The sequence below is a fragment of the Cryptomeria japonica genome, chromosome 5 (genome assembly GCF_030272615.1).
Source record: "Cryptomeria japonica chromosome 5, Sugi_1.0, whole genome shotgun sequence".
Classification (NCBI taxonomy): Eukaryota; Viridiplantae; Streptophyta; class Pinopsida; order Cupressales; family Cupressaceae; genus Cryptomeria; species Cryptomeria japonica.
The window spans coordinates 264,464,447-264,483,617 of record NC_081409.1 but is presented as its reverse complement, the minus strand read 5'-3'; the positions used below and the strand labels follow the sequence as shown (position 1 = coordinate 264,483,617).

At 34.1% G+C, this 19,171-nt stretch overlaps 1 pseudogene; it reads right to left on the bottom strand.

Moving 5' to 3' along the window:
* Nucleotides 1-243: 243 nt before the first annotated feature.
* Nucleotides 244-18,748, bottom strand: LOC131035190 (terpene synthase 6, chloroplastic-like; annotated as a pseudogene).
* Between the last annotated feature and the right edge of the window lie 423 nt (nt 18,749-19,171).

The window sequence follows — 19,171 nt, the reverse complement described above, 5'->3', positions numbered from 1 at the left end:
TAAATAAATAAAAAAATTAACAACTAGATAAATAACAAAAACAAATATATTAAAAAAACTAAAAAAATTAAATGATATCGATAAAACAAAGTAATTCTTATATAAACACTAAAACATGCATTTCATTAAATAAAATGTAAAATTATTTAGATTACACAATTCTTCCTGTTAATGTATATTTCCTTGAGCCATTTACAAGGATTACCAAAAGGGTGATATTATCTCAAAACTCTACTTTAAGCTTTACAATACTAGATTAAAAATAACTGCATTGATATGCTCAAGCATTTCAGAGGGAGATGTGAAGCCATCCGTCTTCTGGTAGAATAGTTGTAAATTTTTTAGCATGGCCCAATACACCTGCTTGCAATCACGAGGGAGAACACTAGGTTGCAACAAATTTCTCAAAAGAGTTTGTGTGTTTACATGTATAGTCTGTCTAATACACCCAGTCGCCCTCTCAAAAGATTTCTCTGGATATTCCTTCATGAACAAGGACACATAGTTGTGCTTTCCTTGCTCAATCTCCCTCTACAAAACATATGAATATTTTAGTTCTTCTTCCAAGCATTCCTTAAAAAAGATGAAATTCGGCAAGTTTTAAAGATTACTAGCTTGGTTGTGATAAGTATTCAGTACCTTGTAGCTCTGAATGTCATTCAAAAGACGTCCACAATTACTTAAAAGTTGTATAAGAAAGTTGTATTCATGATGGCAAATGGTTTGTTCTGAAATTTTAGGCCCTACAAAATATATTGCTATTAGAACAATTGGTTCCAAAGCAAATGGCATTTCTCCGTTTTGAAGGTATTCTTGCATTGATGGTATATATCTAGTCTTGGCCCATTCAGCTTCCTTCATCATTGAGTTTGCTAGTCTGTACCACTGTAAGAACAAGCGCAGAGAAGTTTTCAAGGGTTATTCTAATGATGTTTTCAAGTTTCTTGTAAGACACTTTGTAGGAAATGAACTATACAATAACTAATATTCAAGGCAAGGATACACACAATTTCCTTGAAATGAATGCTGACATCCCAGCCTTGACAAGCCGACGCATCTTGAGCAATATCATTGACAGTGTTATATAATGCAAAGAACAAAATCTTCACGTTGTCTGAGGAACTATATATCCCTGTTGGATCCCATCTGCAGAACATCAGAAACATCAAACAAGTAGTTGGTGTATCCAAGGAGGCAAAGCATACATAAGACCATAATATTACCTAGTCCTCTATCTAATTTTTCACTACAATGGTGTTTGGAATAGAAATTAATTTTATAATGAATTTGTTGAAATCCAAAATTTTCGGATATGACTCATCATGCAATTACCTCTTAACAGCTTCAAGAAAGCATTGAAGCTCTTCAATGGAACCAGCTACATCATAAAAGTCATCCATTACTACAGAGAGGACTGCATTCTTTGTCGATACGATGCGTAGGGTAGACATTTCAGGGATGAAAACTGTCGAGGCAATACCAAAATAGCAGTATAAAAGCTTTTTTCTCGAGAACTCTAAGTTACCAAGTTTAGATTCTACATACCATCTGCAATTGTAAACAGCAACATAAACCCTTATGAAAACCTCAGTGTAATTATAAGTCTTTCATACTTATGATTTCAGATCTAAACAATTCAAAACTTAAAAAATGTTATTTAAAGCAAACCATCATAATTTCCAAAAACCACCAAAACCACCTTAATCATATACATATATATATTTACTTTTCCAACTCCTGCAAGTCCTTCTGATGTATTGCTTGACAGACATTGTAGTCCTCTTTTGCCAAAGACAAAAAATAATCATGACCTATATATGGGATCCTGCAATCAATTTTGAAGGCCAAATATTTACCAGAAGTAAGTGATCTTGAAGCATATAATTATAAAAATCAAAGTAATTTGAAGGTTTATTTAACTTCGGGATCCATAAGAGTAAGCTCCATTAAAACTTACCTGTAAGAAGTCTTTCCAATATGAGTGTTGTCAAAACCATATGTTTCAATGTATCTTCGTTGTTCTATTCTCTCCAGACTAGCCACCCAAGGCACATCAAGTGCATACTCAACCTGCGAGGAATGGATTTATCCTCAAAAGCTCGATCAAAAGAAAAATTTTAAACATTAGTTACTTTCACCTTAAAAAAAATTAAAAGAATAAGTAAACTAACTCTTTGGCAAGGTCTTTGTAGACTTTATTTTTGTCTGCCATTGCAATAATCGCTTTACTTTTGGCAAGATAGTTTTTGGAGGAGGACTTTGCTTCTTCCAAAATTCTTTCACCAGGGAACATCAATTGAGATGCTTGGTACAAAGCTAGCATTGCTGTAACAGCTTGGCTACTCTTCTCTAGAGACGCTACGAGATTGCCCTCTTTTAGGTAATTGATAAAGGCATCTGCACAATTGTTGGTTTCATTAGTATGAAATGAAAAATTATTAAAAGATACAAATCACATGAAATGATTTTAGGTTAAATGATAAATTATAAACTTTAATTTATTGAAGTGGTTCATATGAAATCATATTAATAGGTGAGTTCTATTAATTTATTTATTTTGTGTGAAATCAGATGAAACACCTAAACAAATCAAAACTTAAAGAATGCTATTTTAATTTTTCCATAAAATCTTCAAAAAATGTACATATATATCTAGACTCTAATAGAAAACGAATTTTTGAATTAGAAACTACCATACCAAAAATTACATATCTATCATAAATGGTGCTCATGCCTAACAAAGAAAACAATGAGAAATATCCAACAACAAAGTTTACAGAAAATAAGCTGCAGTTTGTTCAAAGGACCTGGAGACACATCATATCCATTCCATCGTAAAATCCTGAAACTAACAGAGGTCTTAATTATGTCTGATACTGATGATATTCCCTCGATTATTTCATTCTTTGTCCAGCATCTGTCCAAGGAGAATATTGACTTCAAAACTATGGAAACCAGCATATAATACCCAATTATAAGGAATTCCAGTACCCATTTTGAAGAAAAAAATTACCTATAAACATCATCTAGAACCTTTTTTATCTCATATTTGAAATGTCTCTCTATACCCAGGCGCTCCAACCTATCTACCATTAGGAGACCAGAGAAAAAATTTATGGGATACAGACTAGGCACTGCACCAACAAAAGAAATTGCTTGTTAAATGTGAACATCATGACAAAATCTCATCAAACCATGTACACAAACTTTCAAGAACCTACCTCCATCCCTCAAATTTTCCAGCATTGAATTCAAATACTCAAAGCAAGTAGATTTTCTAGTGTGGATTAGAGCACAAGCAGTTGCAGAGGGAGAATGAAAGAGTGAGCCATCCATGTTCTCATGTCTTAAGACCTTGGTCCAGTCAACTATAGAACGAATACCCTCAACTATGAAAATCAGATGTGGGTCGTACTCATTCATATGGTCTATTCCTATACTGCAAAAATGAGTTAATTCTAATGTTAGAAGAAATAAACAAGAATTATTATTTGGATTGGAAAGCATTGAAATCTTAAGCTAATTCAAAAATTACCTTTTAAGGATTTCTTCTCGCTTAGTGAACATAAGTTCTATAGTCTTCTAACATTGCAGTGAAGATCAGATCAAATCCAATTGGTTTATATGTATCGTCACTTTCTATCTTTCCAATATTTTCTGCTATAAATCTCAGACCTGTGGAAAAATTCAGAAATGATCTCAAAATCTTTTAACGTTATGTTTGTATACATAAAACAATAGGATCAAAATTGATTTTCTTCATGAAACAACAGCCTAAAATCGGAAATCTTGGCCGGAAAATTTAGGCCCAAAAGTTTAAATCATAAACAAGAGGAAATGTGGGATACAAGCACAGGTACATATATGTGAAGCACCTTTAATGTGATTTCTCCTCCCTGTTTTATCTTTCTTATTAGTTAACATATTCTAGGAGTTTGCCTTAAATAATATTGGCACTATTCTATTTGTTTTAAGGGATAAAGGAATGATTGTAGTTATTAGTTATTTCTAGAGTCGAGAGTCAAGATAAAAATTTTACTTCTTAATGCTTTTTTAGATATAAATAGTAATGCTCGTAGGTTAGATAAGACAGATTTTTATATTTGCAAATATTTTTAACTTTTATAAGAATGTGGGTTTTTTTTTTTTTTGGCATTCTTTCAAGAAGGAAGTTTTAATGATTTGTATTTTGTCTTTTTATTGATATCCTCTTTCTTCTTTCTTATTTCTTATTTTAATTTTATATTGAAATATTAGGTTCTAGAATAATGTTAGGAAACTGTGTATTGTTCACATTGCATAATGTTTTGATTAAATAAGCTTAGGAAAGGGTTTGGACACATTACAATATACACATCCTTAGAGGCAAGAAAAGCTAACCCCATTAGTAGTGACATTGGGAAACCCAATAAAAAGATATTCTTTTGACCAAAGTAAAGAGTTAATAAGAAAGATGGATCCTAACCCTATACTAAAAACTTCTATTCTAGAACACAAGGAGTATGGGATGAGGTACAAGGAATTTTTCTCCTTCTGTGAACTATAGTCCAAGAGATACTATCATCCAAGATACCATTACAAGGGAAAACAAGAGGTGAACCCACACTTGGGAACCAACATCAAATGAAGGAGTAACAAGAGGATAACTAGGAAAGAGATTGTCATTGACCACCTAAGAATAAAAAAGTTGATAAGAAGAAGCAACCAACACAATAGGATTAAAATAGGTAGCAATGAAAACCTTAATAGGGACCTCAGGGCATGACATAGCTAGACTAGAAGCTAGAGACTAATTAGAATCCTAGGATGAGACATTCTTCGAAGCTAGATCATGGATAGTCAAGTAATCTTCATTAGCATTCTTCCACCAAATAGTATTTTATTTCGTACATTAGAGATATAAATCCAAAGCCAATTGAATGATAGTGAAACAATGTTTTCATTTGATGGAAAGACCTTCATAGTCCAACAATTTTGTCTCAGGCTTATCTCTAATCGTCAACACTACATCCCCATGAAGAGGCAAGGAGATACACATATATATACACAAAAATGTGAGAAAAGGTAGAATACCCTAGATATGAGAAGTGAAATCATTGACCATCATGAAATGACCAACTAGGTTGTCGATGGCCTCATAGAAAGAATCCTTCATAAATTGAAGGAGAAGATTTGGAATTATAACCCACACCAGTTGTACATGGAGTGGCTTGGTAAGAGGGTTAAAGAAAAATGCCCAAGGTTTGACCAAGAGAGAGTGCTCTTCCCAAGTCCAAAGCTAATCCATCACCAAGTGTCTATCCTTTGAAGAGGAAAAAGAAGTGATAAAAATCCCTTTCACATAGGCGAAGATCTATATCTTATCAGCCATGAGGCGCTTCCAAGAATCTTGAACCCAACTATACAAGTCAATGAAACAGGGCTAGTTGTTGAAGAAACAATATACTAGACCTCCACACTAGTAGAAATCCTTATTCTTTTACCACATCTACACTACAAACCACCATTGGGGATGGTTTGCTACATGAAAGAGGGTGATACTTATTTAGATGGCGAGTAGGTCCTAATCTAGCTTCTTGAGCATAGCTACAAGATCTTGTTGAAGTAAGAATAATAGGACTAATATCCATACTAGAAAATAGAGGCCAACCATGAGTGACTTCAAGTAGAGAGGGCACTTGAGCAAGAGAAACAAAAACAAGGTCTTACACTTTGCATAGAGGTCACATGTGAACCCAACATAGAAAATATAGTTATGAATAGGGGAGACAAAGGACCCACCACCTCGAGAAATTGCTAAATATTTGGAAGGCATAGAGAAAGGGGCAGCCCAGAAATTTTAATAATGCCCTTGGCTGGAATAGACAAGGTTACTTTTCTTGACCCAAGTCAAGAAGAAAAAGGTGTAGTAGTCACAAACTCAAGAATAGGGGTTGACAACATATTAAAATAAGAAGCTAAAGTAATAGGATCTCAACATGAAGTGTAGTGAGAAATAGCAACCTTCACACAAGTTGATTCAACTAACACTAAAGAGGGTAGGGGAATGCCAGTGTTAGTGGTAGACATGCAATGGATCAGGCTCTGCAATAGGAGTTGAGATGGGTAGTAGAAACATTTTAAAATACCCTTAATTATAATGATATTATTGCATTAAAGATTTTTCACCTTGCATAATATTATAAAATACAAGTTAAAATTATTTTTATTTGTGATGAATCTAAGGGATTTAATGATGCATGCATGTATGCATCATCCAAGTTAAACATTTGTGAGGTCACTTTAGATGTGTGCGACATTAGGATAAATATGTTATGTAACTTGAAATATTGAAAAATTCAATTTCAAAGAATAAACTTAGTATCAAAAAGTAAACAAGGTAGGAAATAGTTTTGTAAGCTCATGGTATTAGTTACATGGTTTATGTAATACCACTTGATGGTTTTGTCTATGTTTTTTTCGATAAAAGAAAACACATGAGTAGTTGTTAAGGTTGGCTTGTTTGAGCATCTTTTAGATTGCATACGTGAGGAGAGGAAGCTTTGTTTGAGATGTGTAGAAACATAATTCTTATTTTATTGCATATATGGAGTGTATGCATAAAGCTTGATGTGTCAAAGGTATTCATAGAGACTTTGGAGAGCTATTATAATTTTTTTTCATGAAATTATACAATGAGGATGGATTATTTTGGAGGTTAAGTTTCAATCTAATGAGGGTTTTCCCAAGGTACATCATGTGTCATCTTGATGGTATGTTTGCCTTTTTTTTTATATTTTAAATTCTATCATTTGTTTGTATGATTTCTCTAATGGGATTATATGAAAATAGTTCTATATCAATTTTAAAAAAAAGCAATTTGGTACAAGATTCTAGTTGTTATGTTGCAAGAGAAGATCTCCATGTTATTGAACTAAACCTAGGAGACAATTATTTTTTTATGAATAGTTAAATCCATAGTTTTCTAGAAATAAAATAAAGACATTTTAAAGGTTATAGGTTTGTTTGATGACTTTGGTTGTTATAGATATAGGGTTTGATATCTATATTTGATATGAGTTTCTTTTCGGCTCTCTCTATACAGGGTTTAGGGATGGAATTTTGTTGGAGATCTCTTGGACAAAAAAAACCTCATGATTAAGTTTAGATACTATATTTTATATATGGCATGACATATTTTGGTGAAAAAATGAGCCTATTTTTGGAGGCTACAAAGAAAATGATGGATGAAAATTTCATATGATATATGAAAATTCATATAGTTTTATATGGTTCATATGATCATATCATATGGTATTCATGGTCATTAGATCACTAGGTATAGATTACTTAAAAAATAAACACCATAGAAAGAAACAAATTAAAAATCTTAAAATAAGTCTAAACTTGGCCATGATCACATGGAGGATGATACAATGTTCATTAGAACTCATCACAATGAGGATCCAACCCTTGTTTCCTAAAGAAATGAGAGAGTTTTTCCTAGTTAGTAACACTACTAGACCACCACTAGTAAATGATCTTTCTACAACACACTAATGACCAACCCACCACCAATGTTGTTTATATTCTTTTTAGTAGTTTATTTCTAGCAGCCAAAACTTTCAACCCAAGAGTCACATTTATAACTTATTATAGTTGTAAAAAATCACTTTCCAAGAACTATGTTTTATTATTATTATTTTTTACATTTTATTATTCTAGATAAAAATACCAATTAAATATTATATTTACTTTCTTTTCTTAGAGAGGTCATATATTTTTTATTAAATTGATGGAGACTAAGTGATTTCATGTTTGATATGGTGCTCACCTTGGTTATTATTATAGGCATCTTGATGTAGCACATTGAGGATTTGAATGTTTCAATGATACCTACTAGCTATAGGGATTGTTCCCTTAATGTTTTATTTTACTTTCCGGCCCTTATATAAAGTATATATTAAGTAGGGGAATGTTGGGAAAAGGTGTGTTGTTCACCTTGCGTAAATTTATAATCTAAAATTCATTTTAGTTATGGTACATGTAGGGGATCTAGGGATGTATGCATCACATACATTAAACAATCATAGTTCCACTTTATATCTTATATGTGAATGAGAAATAAATATTTAATGTGGGTTTACACATAGGAAAAAATGTTAATGAAGGGAAAAAATTACTACCACAAATTAAATGAGGTAAATGGTTTTTTGAGCTCATAGAAAATCAGTTGTGTAGTTTATGTTATACCACTTAGTAGTGTTGTGTAAGATTATTTCTATAAAAGAAGGCATATGAATAGTTGTTGAGCTTCACTTATTTTAGCTTCTCTCGTATGTTGCATATGTGATCAGAAGAGGAATGGATTGAGATGTTAAACTACATGATTCTTATTTTTTTATTCAATGGAGTGCATATAAAAAGCTTGATGTTTCAATGATATTCATGGTTCATACTATCTAAATATACTGTAATATTTTCTCATGTAATACTACATTGAGTGTGGATGCATTTGGACATTGGGTTTTTAAATCATGAGGATTTTCCCAAGATATTCTTGTTTCCTATTTTTTACTTTTTATTCGAAATACTTGCTTGCATAATTTTCTTTAATGGGTTTAGATGGAGATAGTTTTATATGGCCCTCAAATTTCCTTTCAAATAGAGCTAGTTGTAAGGAAGTTAAGTGGGGGAACAACTTCCTTCACTAACCTTGAGAGGAGGGTAATAAAAAACTTTTATATATCTTTAAAATAGTTATTGAAACATAACATAAATAAACATTAATAAAATTCATACCACAACACAATGATTTATGTGGGGAAGACCCTTTTAGGTAAAAAAACCCACACTCCAATAGCCATCCAATTTATTGTTTACAAATCAACAATAGATTACAATATACTTGTAGAGCAATATTCTCATAGGAGTATCATAAATGGAGATCCAGAGGAAACGCAATAGCTATGAGACTCTTAAAAATACATAACTGTAATACAATGCCTTTATAAAAAAGGGGTTTCCTTCTAGGTGAAACAAAGTACACACAATATTCACCTTTAGATATATGAGTAATGATAAATGCTTAGGATTCACAATGATAAATTATAAATGAAATTTTGTTTTAGGGGTCCTTCCCCCAAAACTCCCCTTCGAAGCACACTACCCCTAGACCACCAACTAGTCATGGGATTAGGGTTGGAAAGGTGTGACCCCCTTCCAACCCTCCTAGTCAAGGACAAGACCTCAAACCCCCATCGTTCATGTATCAATAATATGTTGGGAGTATGAGCTTGTATGGTTATCATTGATGTCAAACTTGGTTATTTGGATGGATTCTGGTCTAGATATTCTCTTGGTTCTTGTAGTTATGATTTGTGTTGTAGATTGAGTTTTGTATTTTTGGTGTTAGTTGTGGCATGTCGATTCAGATGGTTATTTCTTCTCTCTAATAGTAAGTATGCCTATTAGGCTGGTCTAGAAATTCTTCAGTGAACTCTGGATATGTTGCAAATTGTGTTGCAATTTTGTATACATATCTTTATGGCTCATGTAGTATTCTCAGTGTGCTTCTTTGGTGATTTATTTGTTCTGCAAGAGAGCTTTGTTGTTTCAAATTTGGGACATTAAATTGTGTTATGTTTCAGTGTGAGCAATTGAGTTATCCTAGTTGGATCATATTCTTTTGATCTAGATATGCATTGGAGAATTTACTAAGAAGTTGTTTATGGGTCTCACCATGGCATGTGGAGATCCATGTGAGATATTTCATATCAGAATATGTTCTTTGGTTGACTAATTGCTATTTCTACATGTTACATTTGGTAGCATCTTTGGAGAATGTACTAGCATGTGCAGATCATTAGATTCATCTTGGCAAGATGTATTATGATGTTTTTTGGTCCCCTCTTTCTCGTAGAGTGGACCGCTTTGGGTATTTTTGGTTTGGGAGGCTCATTTTGTGTAATAATTCTTTTTTTGTTTTTAGCCGATCCTTAATTAGGTTTTCAATGATCTATCTCATATTTAAGGAGTGCAAATATATAAGCTGAAAGTATAATGTATGGATTGTGTGTGAATTGACAAGAAGACTATATGAATAATGTGCAAGTAGATTTGAGAGTGCAAAAGTCAAATCTTTGAAGGTGATATATTTAATGAGATAATGTGTTGTGACAATGATGGTTATCAGATTTTTTTTGCCATGGTGTTGGTCCCTTGATCCAATCATTCAAGGATAATTTAATGTTTAGGAGATCATTCTCATATTCAATTTTTTTATTTCCTTCATTGTTGATTGATAGTGTGTCCCTCAGCAACAAGTTGTATCTTTCCTTGAAGTAGTAATCATCGATTGTGAAAGTCCTTGTATCTTGCCCTAAGGTAGTGTGTCTTAGCCTTGCAAGTCTCTTAGGTCTTGTTTCTCTTTGGCAGTGAGCCTAAAAATTTGTAATCATTCATATTCATATGTGAGTTAGATTCTCACTATGGCTTTTCCTAGTTTGGGTTTTTCATGTAAATCTAGTATTCATGTGTTGATGGTTGATGTTCATGTGTTGATGATTTATTTGTTACTATTATGACAGTTTCTAAAATTTATAATTAATCTGTTTTGAAATTCAAGACTGATTTATCCCCTCCTCTTAGTCTAATCATGTGTTCAACATAGTACCATTTTACTATTGAAAGGTTGAAACACTATTTTCCTAACAAGTAAAATAAGAATATTTAAGTAATTTATAAATTATTTCAAGATAGAGAAAGGGAATTTTTGCATCATATTTATATTAGAGTAGCTTTGAACTCATGGTAAAAGTAAGATAACAAGTGAACCATGATAAATTTCTCAAATATAGTAAGTGGGTAGAGGATAATGAAAACATAGAAGAAATAGAGGTTTTTCCTTTACTAGTGAAGGATAGGTAGAAGAAAATAAAGTTAGGTGTTATATGTGGAAGAAGATCTTCTGTAAATAGTATTGGGTAGTCAATGTTGTAGGTCAAAAGAGAGCTATTTAATAAGAGAGTTTAGTAGAGAATTGAAGGTCCTAATTGAAGCTAGATTGCATACTTCATTAAGAAAAGAGTGGGTGGAGTAAATAGAGATTTTTTCTCCATCTTGCATTCATTGAAAAGTATAAGGAGTGATGAAAGGGAAAGACTAGTGTAGAGGAGAAGATAGAAATAGTGGACATGTGTGTGAAAATTATGCAATAGATCTATGAGAAGCATATACAAGACTAGGTTAAAAGTTGTATTATGGGTAACACAAGTTTGAGTGGAACATAAAACAAATCAAAGTAAGAATATGAGTGCTCCTATACCACCCAAGTTAGAGATAGAAGATTTTTAAAAGTTAAAATAGGTTTTGTAATACACTTTAAAAATTATATAAGTAGATATCTATACTATAAGGGAGCTAGGAGTAGACAAATATCTACCATTATAGGAAGATTAAGATTAAAATTAGCCAATTACCCATGAAGTGGGTAGAATTCCTATACTAGTATACTTTTATTCTCTAACATTCAAATGAAAGATTAAAAAAGTACCAAATTCTTTGGGTAGCAAAGAATCATCATTAATTAAAATGAGAGCTAAAGTATTTGGCCTTGATTCTATGAAAGAGTTATACAAAGATGATTTGTACTTTAAGAATGCATGGACATGTATGGATCCTATTAGTGTGGACTATGGATGGATTACTTCATATAATATAATTTTTTATTCAAAGGATAGTAGCAATGTGTACCTCAAGTATTGATGAGATAGAATTTAAAAGAGAATTTTTTATTTAAAAAAAAAAGGTGGCAATGCCACTAAATATATTTTATTTATATATTTATTTACAAAATTTGATTCAAATAGCTTCTAGAGAAAAGAACCAGAAATAAAAACTTTGATCCTTGCTCGATAATACATAGAAATTTTATGAAACTTAAATCCCTAATATGCCAAAAAGTATAATATATCTCATAATGTCCAGAATACTGAATACCACAAATCATCCCGAAGTATCGAATGCTTCTTGGAGTATGTTGAAGAAGATGAAATCCAAACCAAAACATCACGAAAGTTGAACACATTTACATAGAAATCCACAATCTTCTTCACTTATGTATTTATTCAACTTGAAGTCCAACATGCTTCATAGATGCTCAAATCGACACCCATTCACATCATTCAGATACAACAAAACCACGGAACCCTGCAATTATAATACCTCACATACCAATTTTTTATCATTATGAAAAAGACAACTGCATAGCCATGTGCAATATTATCCCATACCCATGTCCTCCAAATTTTTTTTTTAAGAATTGGAAAATAATCGAGATCACAATTCAGACCCATCATATTAAGTTCCACCTTGGAACTTCCCATATTTGCCAAATGATCTGCAACCTGGTTCCCTTCTCTATACACATGTGAAATAGTAAAGTTTACAAATGTATCAATAAGTGCCCATGCTTGTTCAAGTAAATATCTTATTTGCCAATTGTCAATATTTCTCTTTATGCAAGAGTTGATAATAATAGCCGAGTTGCCTTCGATGTGACTATAAGAGATGTTCACCTTTTTAACTAGTAGAATCCCTTCAAGCAAAGAATATGCCTTTGCAAAGTTGTTAGTACCCGGTGCAATGGAAACAGATTTCAAAGAAAAACACACCCTGTGTGGTCCCTTATACATACTCCTACTCTTACATCACCTGGGTTTGCTTTAGAGGAGACATCAAAATTCAAATTGAAATGCGTCAAATCCGGAGGACACCATTTCATTTTATTTCTATCAATTTTACTATTTGTCACTCTTGGAAAGCAAGGTGATATGGGGAATAGAAATGCCCTTTTAACAATTAATAACTTGACCATCCCAAGAAGTAAATTCCCTATTTGGATTGAACTGATTGAAACATGAGCATTAACTATTTCTGATATTGATTTTTCAATGTAATTGAAAACATCAGAAAGAGGAGATGTCTGCTTTCTAAAAAAACACTTATTTCTTTCCCACCAAAGTGACCATACTACTATGGATGGGATCACTTTCCAAATGTATACAAAAAGAGAGGATGAGTAGAAGACTGGCTAGGAATGAAACAAATCCCATACATTATTTGGAAGATGGATGCTAAAGGAAAGCTTAGCAAGCACAAACATCCAACAATAATGAGCAAAATCACGTTGGAGGAGGAGATGATCTAACGTTTCACTATGCTGACCACAAAGTACATAGGAAAATGGAGGTGCAATATTTAATTTATCAAGTCTCTCATTGGTAAATATTCTCTTGTGTAGAGCAAGCGAAGAAAACATCCCTGCCTTGGGAAGAATACTGTTGTTCCAATAGAAGTTATAAGCTCTTTGTGAATAGGATTGAATCAACATTTGATGAATTTCCTTATACCCTTCCTTGATAGAGTACTTTCCATTCTTCATAGGGCACCATATCAATTTGTCCAAATCATTAGAGATGAAAATAATTTGGTTCTTGAGAATCAAAGAAAATTTTACCTTTTGTTCTGGGAAGATTGGGAGTAAAGATGGCTTCTTCCAAATGACACAATTTGAAGGCTTCTCAAGTTCATCTATGTAATCATAAAGGTAAGATCCCTATTGAAAAATAAATATAGGGATCACATCTACTAGAGATTCCTCCAGATTAAGAGGGGGGAGACCACTCCATGAATCATGCCAAAAGTTGACATCTTTGCCATTATGTACTTGCCAAGATAAATATCTAGTAATCACATTCCTAGAAGCCATCATGAAGTTCCAAACTGCAGACCCTGATGGAGGATCAAGGATAGTAAAAATACATGATGGGGTAGGAGTATCTATATACTTTTCTTGCATAAGTTGACACCACAAAGCATGTGGTTTTACATAAATATTCCAAACCAACTTTCCCACAAAGGTCTTATTCCTTTTTGAAAGATCATGTAGACCAACCCCGCCCATAGATTTACATGGAGTCATTTTGTTGAGAGACACAAGCGAGATCTTTTTATCTTCTGAAAGATTACCTTTCCAAATAAAAATTTGAATAATTTTCTTGATATGAGAAATAATATATTGCGGAGCTTGAAGAACTGAAATGTAGTAGTTTGGGATTGTAGCCAAAACAATTTTGACAAGAAGGATTCTGCCTGACAGAGATAACCATCTAGCCTTCCACACATAAATTCTTCTTTTTTATCTATCAATCACAGAATTCCAAAAAGAAGGTTTCCCTGCTCCCATAAAGAAAGGGATGCCAAAGTAGGAAGATGGAAGAGAGTCCACTGGAAAGTCCAATGTCTAGATAATGTCGTTAGACACCATTTCAGAAGTATTAAATATGAATAATTTATATTTCTGAGCACTCATTTTCTATCCAGATCCGGAAGTATATATGTCCAACATTTTCTTAATATGCTTTTCTTCTTGAATATTGGAACAACCAAATAAAAGTGTATCATTTGCAAATAAAGTGTGGGTGATAGAAATTGATGTATTAGGGGTGCATACCCCCTTCCAAAGATCCAGAGTCAGCTACTTTTTGACCAATCTGCTAAAAGCTTCTGCCATGATAATGAAGAGAAAAGGTGATAGTGGGTCACCTTGTCGAACTCCATGAGTGGCTCGAAAAAAACCAGAAGGATTACCATTAATCATAAATGAGAAATGTGCCCTCGAGAGATAATTTTTGATCCATTTGCACCACTTGTCCGAAAAGCCAAAAATTTTAAGCACTCTCGAAAGAAAAGACCAACATACTTTATCATATGCTTTCAACATGTCTAATTTATCTATGAAAGAAGGGGACCATGAAGAGTTAATTGAGTGCAAAGCTTCATGAGCCACAGGCGCACCTTCCAATGTTTCCCTACCAAGAACAAAACCTCCTTATTAAGGAGATATTACTTTAGGTATCAAGGATTTTAACTGGAGATAAATAGCTTTTGTGAAGATCTTGTAAACTATATTACACAAGGAGATAGGCCTAAAGTCTACAAAATATTGAGGGATGTTGGATTTGGGGATAAGAGCAAGATGGGTTAAATTGAATTTCTTGAGAATAAAAGCTTTTTGTCTTGACTCCTCCAAAGCAATTAAAAGATCAAAAATTAAAACATCCCAACACTTTTGAAAGAATAGCATGGTGAGACCATTGGGACCTGGAGACTTGTCAGGAGCCATGAAAACTACCACCTCTTGTAGTTCATCAAGAGAGAAAGGTTGCATTAGATAATCATTATCACGCTGTGAAATCAAACAAGGGATGGAATCTAGCAATACCTCAACACTAGACTCCTCAGGAACAAAAGGAGGAGAGGGAGCAAGAAGATTTTTATAGAAAAGTTCACCCTCTTCCCTAATTTCTTGTTCATTAGTTAATTTTACTCCCAAAGAAGAGGCATTTATAGAAAAGATAGTAGATGCAATTTGCTTAATCTTTGCAGATGCCTGAAAGAACTTAGTATATTTTTCCCCATGTTTTAACCATAGCTCCCTTGATTTTTGTCTCCAATACTCCTCCTCTCTAGAGCACAATTCTTCCTAGTAACTTTATAAATACTTCTTCCTTGAGAAGGTTATAGGATCAATCCCATTAGAAAAGATAAGTTCGTTGATGTCCTTTAATTCCTTCTCTACATTTGATTTCTCTACAAAGATATTTTTGAATACTTCCCTATTCCATACTGATATTTTCTTTTACAAACTCCATCTTCATATAGAGGCACTTACCCACCATTGATGAAGCAGAGCATGAAAGTGTGGGTGTCGAAACCACATTATTTCAAACTTAAAAGAAGGTCTATGATGATAAGCTTCATGTTTATCCAAGCATAATGAGATAGGAAAATGGTCAGATCTAGAGATTGATAGAATATTAGAGCTAAAAGTATATTTTTGAAGGATCCATTCATATGAAGTGAAAAACCTGTCCAATTTGCTTGCAATTTGAAGGGAAGTTCTCCAGTTTGTCAATGTAAATTGACCATTAGATGGTGAAATGTCAGAAAGGGCGTTATCAGACACAAAAGATCTAAAGTCATCAATCATCTTAGAAGAAGTAGGGTTGCCTCCCTGTTTCTCATCCCGAGACAAAATGTCATTAAAATCCCCTCCTAAGATGATTTTATGAACTCCCCGCTGATGGATCTGACAATATAAAGTATTCAACAGAGCATATTTCTCATGAGGAGTTGTTGGACCATAAATATTAAAGAGAAGAAAGGATAAATCAAAATTTTCAATAAGAATAAGATACCAATTTGTCCCTTGGTTCAATTTTTTTTCTTTGATTGTCTTGGGATTCCACAAGTTCAGAATACCACTAGAAGCCCCTACTACAGGAACATGTATGAAATCCCACAAAGTCCATTTTTTAAAAATCTTTTGAGAGGCTTCATCAGAAAACTTTGTTTATTGTAATAAAATGATGTCTTCTTGGGAGGAGTCCAGATGCTGCTTGATTCATCCCCTCTTGTCAGAGGCATTCAAACCTCTAACATTCCAAGATATGATCCTCATTGCACCTGACAAGAATAACATGTTCTTCTTGGTCTTGAGTGGGGTGAAAACTTGTCTACAATTGTAGACTGGATACCTATTACGATCTCTTCTTGGATTTTAAGAATCTTGGGCTTTCGACCTCTTTCTTTACGTGTTTTAGATAACAAAGGAGACGAAGAGACTGATTGAGAAAGAGAGAGATGTTGAGCAAAATCGAAGTCAAGTTGTGTGGGAGGTTGAAAGGGCTGATATGAATTATCTTCAACCACAAGGTGTTCAACATGACTAGATTCTAATAGGGGTGACAAAATGGGTGGTGAAGTATTAAGAGTGAGAGGCATAGCAACAATAGAAGGGACATCCTGAATTTTTAGAAATTCCTCGAGAGCAATTTCATCAATCAAGTTCGATGCAATAGAGATAATGATATCATGTGCCATTACTTCAATATTTGGAGCATTCGATGAGGATCCAATAGTGGGAAGATTGCGATCAACCACATGGAAAGGTTGGAATTAAACATCAAGCTATGAATTAGGTTATCCTTTCCATTCTATGAAATACAGATTTCCGGGAATTGAGAATCTAAGGGTCCCACAGAAGTTAAACTTAGAAAATAAGAAGTGAACTGCCTAAAGAGAGAGGAGGAAAATATTTTCTTATACAACCAATCAACTAGGATTGGAGAGCAGAGGATCTTAAAAGATATTTTCTTGTATCTACCCACAAATTTTTGTAGAGAACATGAGCCAGAGATAACAACCTTATATTGAGGAGAATTATCCAATTGGAGGACTTTGTTGTTTTTTCTGTTGGAAGTAAAATGTCTATCATTCAAGATGAAAAGAATTGAGAAGAAATCAGAGAAAGAGGAGGATCTGCCTAAAAGTGAACACCCTAGAAAGGCCTTGCAATATTATTAACATTATTCAGAGGTACGAGACTCTCTAATAAGGTAGCTACACTTGCCATCCCACTTGGTGTAGAAGAAGGAGATGCAACAGACTGATAAAGGAGCATTTATGGAAATCAGTCACAAAATCCTTGCAAACCCTAACAACATCAATACTCGATCCTTGACACTGGGAGTTAAAATGGCCTATTTTATTTATACGGTCATCAACATCTCTTGTACCTTGTATGCAAATGTCTTGGTTCCATTTCCCTATGGAGGAAGTCATTAAAATAGACTTGGGAAGTGTCTTTGTGAGGTTTAGTAATAGGCATACCCTGACAGTTAAATGGGCAAGTTCATATGGGATAAAATCATGCTTGATAAAAATACCCATTTGATTAGTCAAAATTTTCACAATATCTAGATCACGGTACTCAAGCGGGAGCACCTAGAGAGTAATCCAAAAAGGCATGAAAAGGGGGGGAACTGAATCCAAACTAAAATTTGGAACCCACACCAAAGTCATAATACCAACACCCTTACAAAGCCACCCCTTATATCTATAAACACAATTTCTATGCTTTTGGAATAAAAAATGGCAATAAAAAAGAGAGATTGCGTGTCCATCAAAAAATATCCTTCAAGCCTAGCCAATTCTATTTAGCCCAAAATGAAAGTTGCATAAAGGAAATAGTAGAATGAAGTCTACCGATGAGGGTTGTGGCGGGTAACAGATCTATTTGAGGCTGAATAAGATGGTCCGGAAAAACAATCTTATACACACCCTTAGATTTGCTTGATTCTCCAGTATTAGCAGCATTTGTGACCTTTGGCCAGACTGGAGCTTGGCTACCCTCTTTAGCTGTATCATTTGAACGTTTCCCATTACCCTCTTCATCCAAATTTTGTGCTAGTGAATCGGGAAGAAATGTGCAAGGGGTTTTCTTTCTCCAATTCTGTGTAACCTGTTTTTGTTTGGAGGGTACTCCTTGGCACAAGTTGTTTATTGGAAGATTGTTTGGGATTGAAAGAAATTTGGGGTTTATCAACTAAGTATTGTTTGGCCAAGTCAAATATGATGGAATATTAACAGGATTAGCATGCGATTTGGATAGAGAACGATGTGACAACGGTGGTGTCCCCTCACAAATGTCAAAGGGGGGCTGTGGTGTTCGGTCTAGCTGGTGTGCAAAATGATCTCGTGGGATTCTTCTTTCTCTCCCCTTACCCTGCAACCTGACTGGAAACTGTAGGACTCCATCAAAAGAATGTCTATCCTCTGATATAACGTCATGTAGCTGCCACGAAGCCTGCCTAACTCCCACGGGTCCAGGCCCTAGAAACCCTGGTTGCATGGCTCGCCGCATCACTCAGAGTTACTCAATGCCTCTAAGTTTATCAAAAGCTCAAATATGCTTTCACAATCATCTGAAAGAAAACAAAAAAGAGCCAAAACTGTGGTTTCGATGGATGATATTGAGTAAAAATGAGAACTTTTCTTGTTCCCATCAGGCGATCTCTATTACTGCCACCGTTTGGCTTGTTATCGCCATCGTTTGGCAGAGGTCATGGGTCTCACCGCCGCCACCCAGTAGACAGTCACTTCCGCCCACCCTGCAACTCCAGCCACTGACCCTACAGGTCTCGCCGCCTCCCGGCCTGCCGGTTTATGGTTTAAGGTTGTCGCGATGGTTGCAGAGCCCTCATCGCTTGAGGCTGCCACCCATTATTATGGTAGTTTAGTTAAATATTTTAGAGTTGATAAGACCATCAAGTGGCTTAGTGAAAGG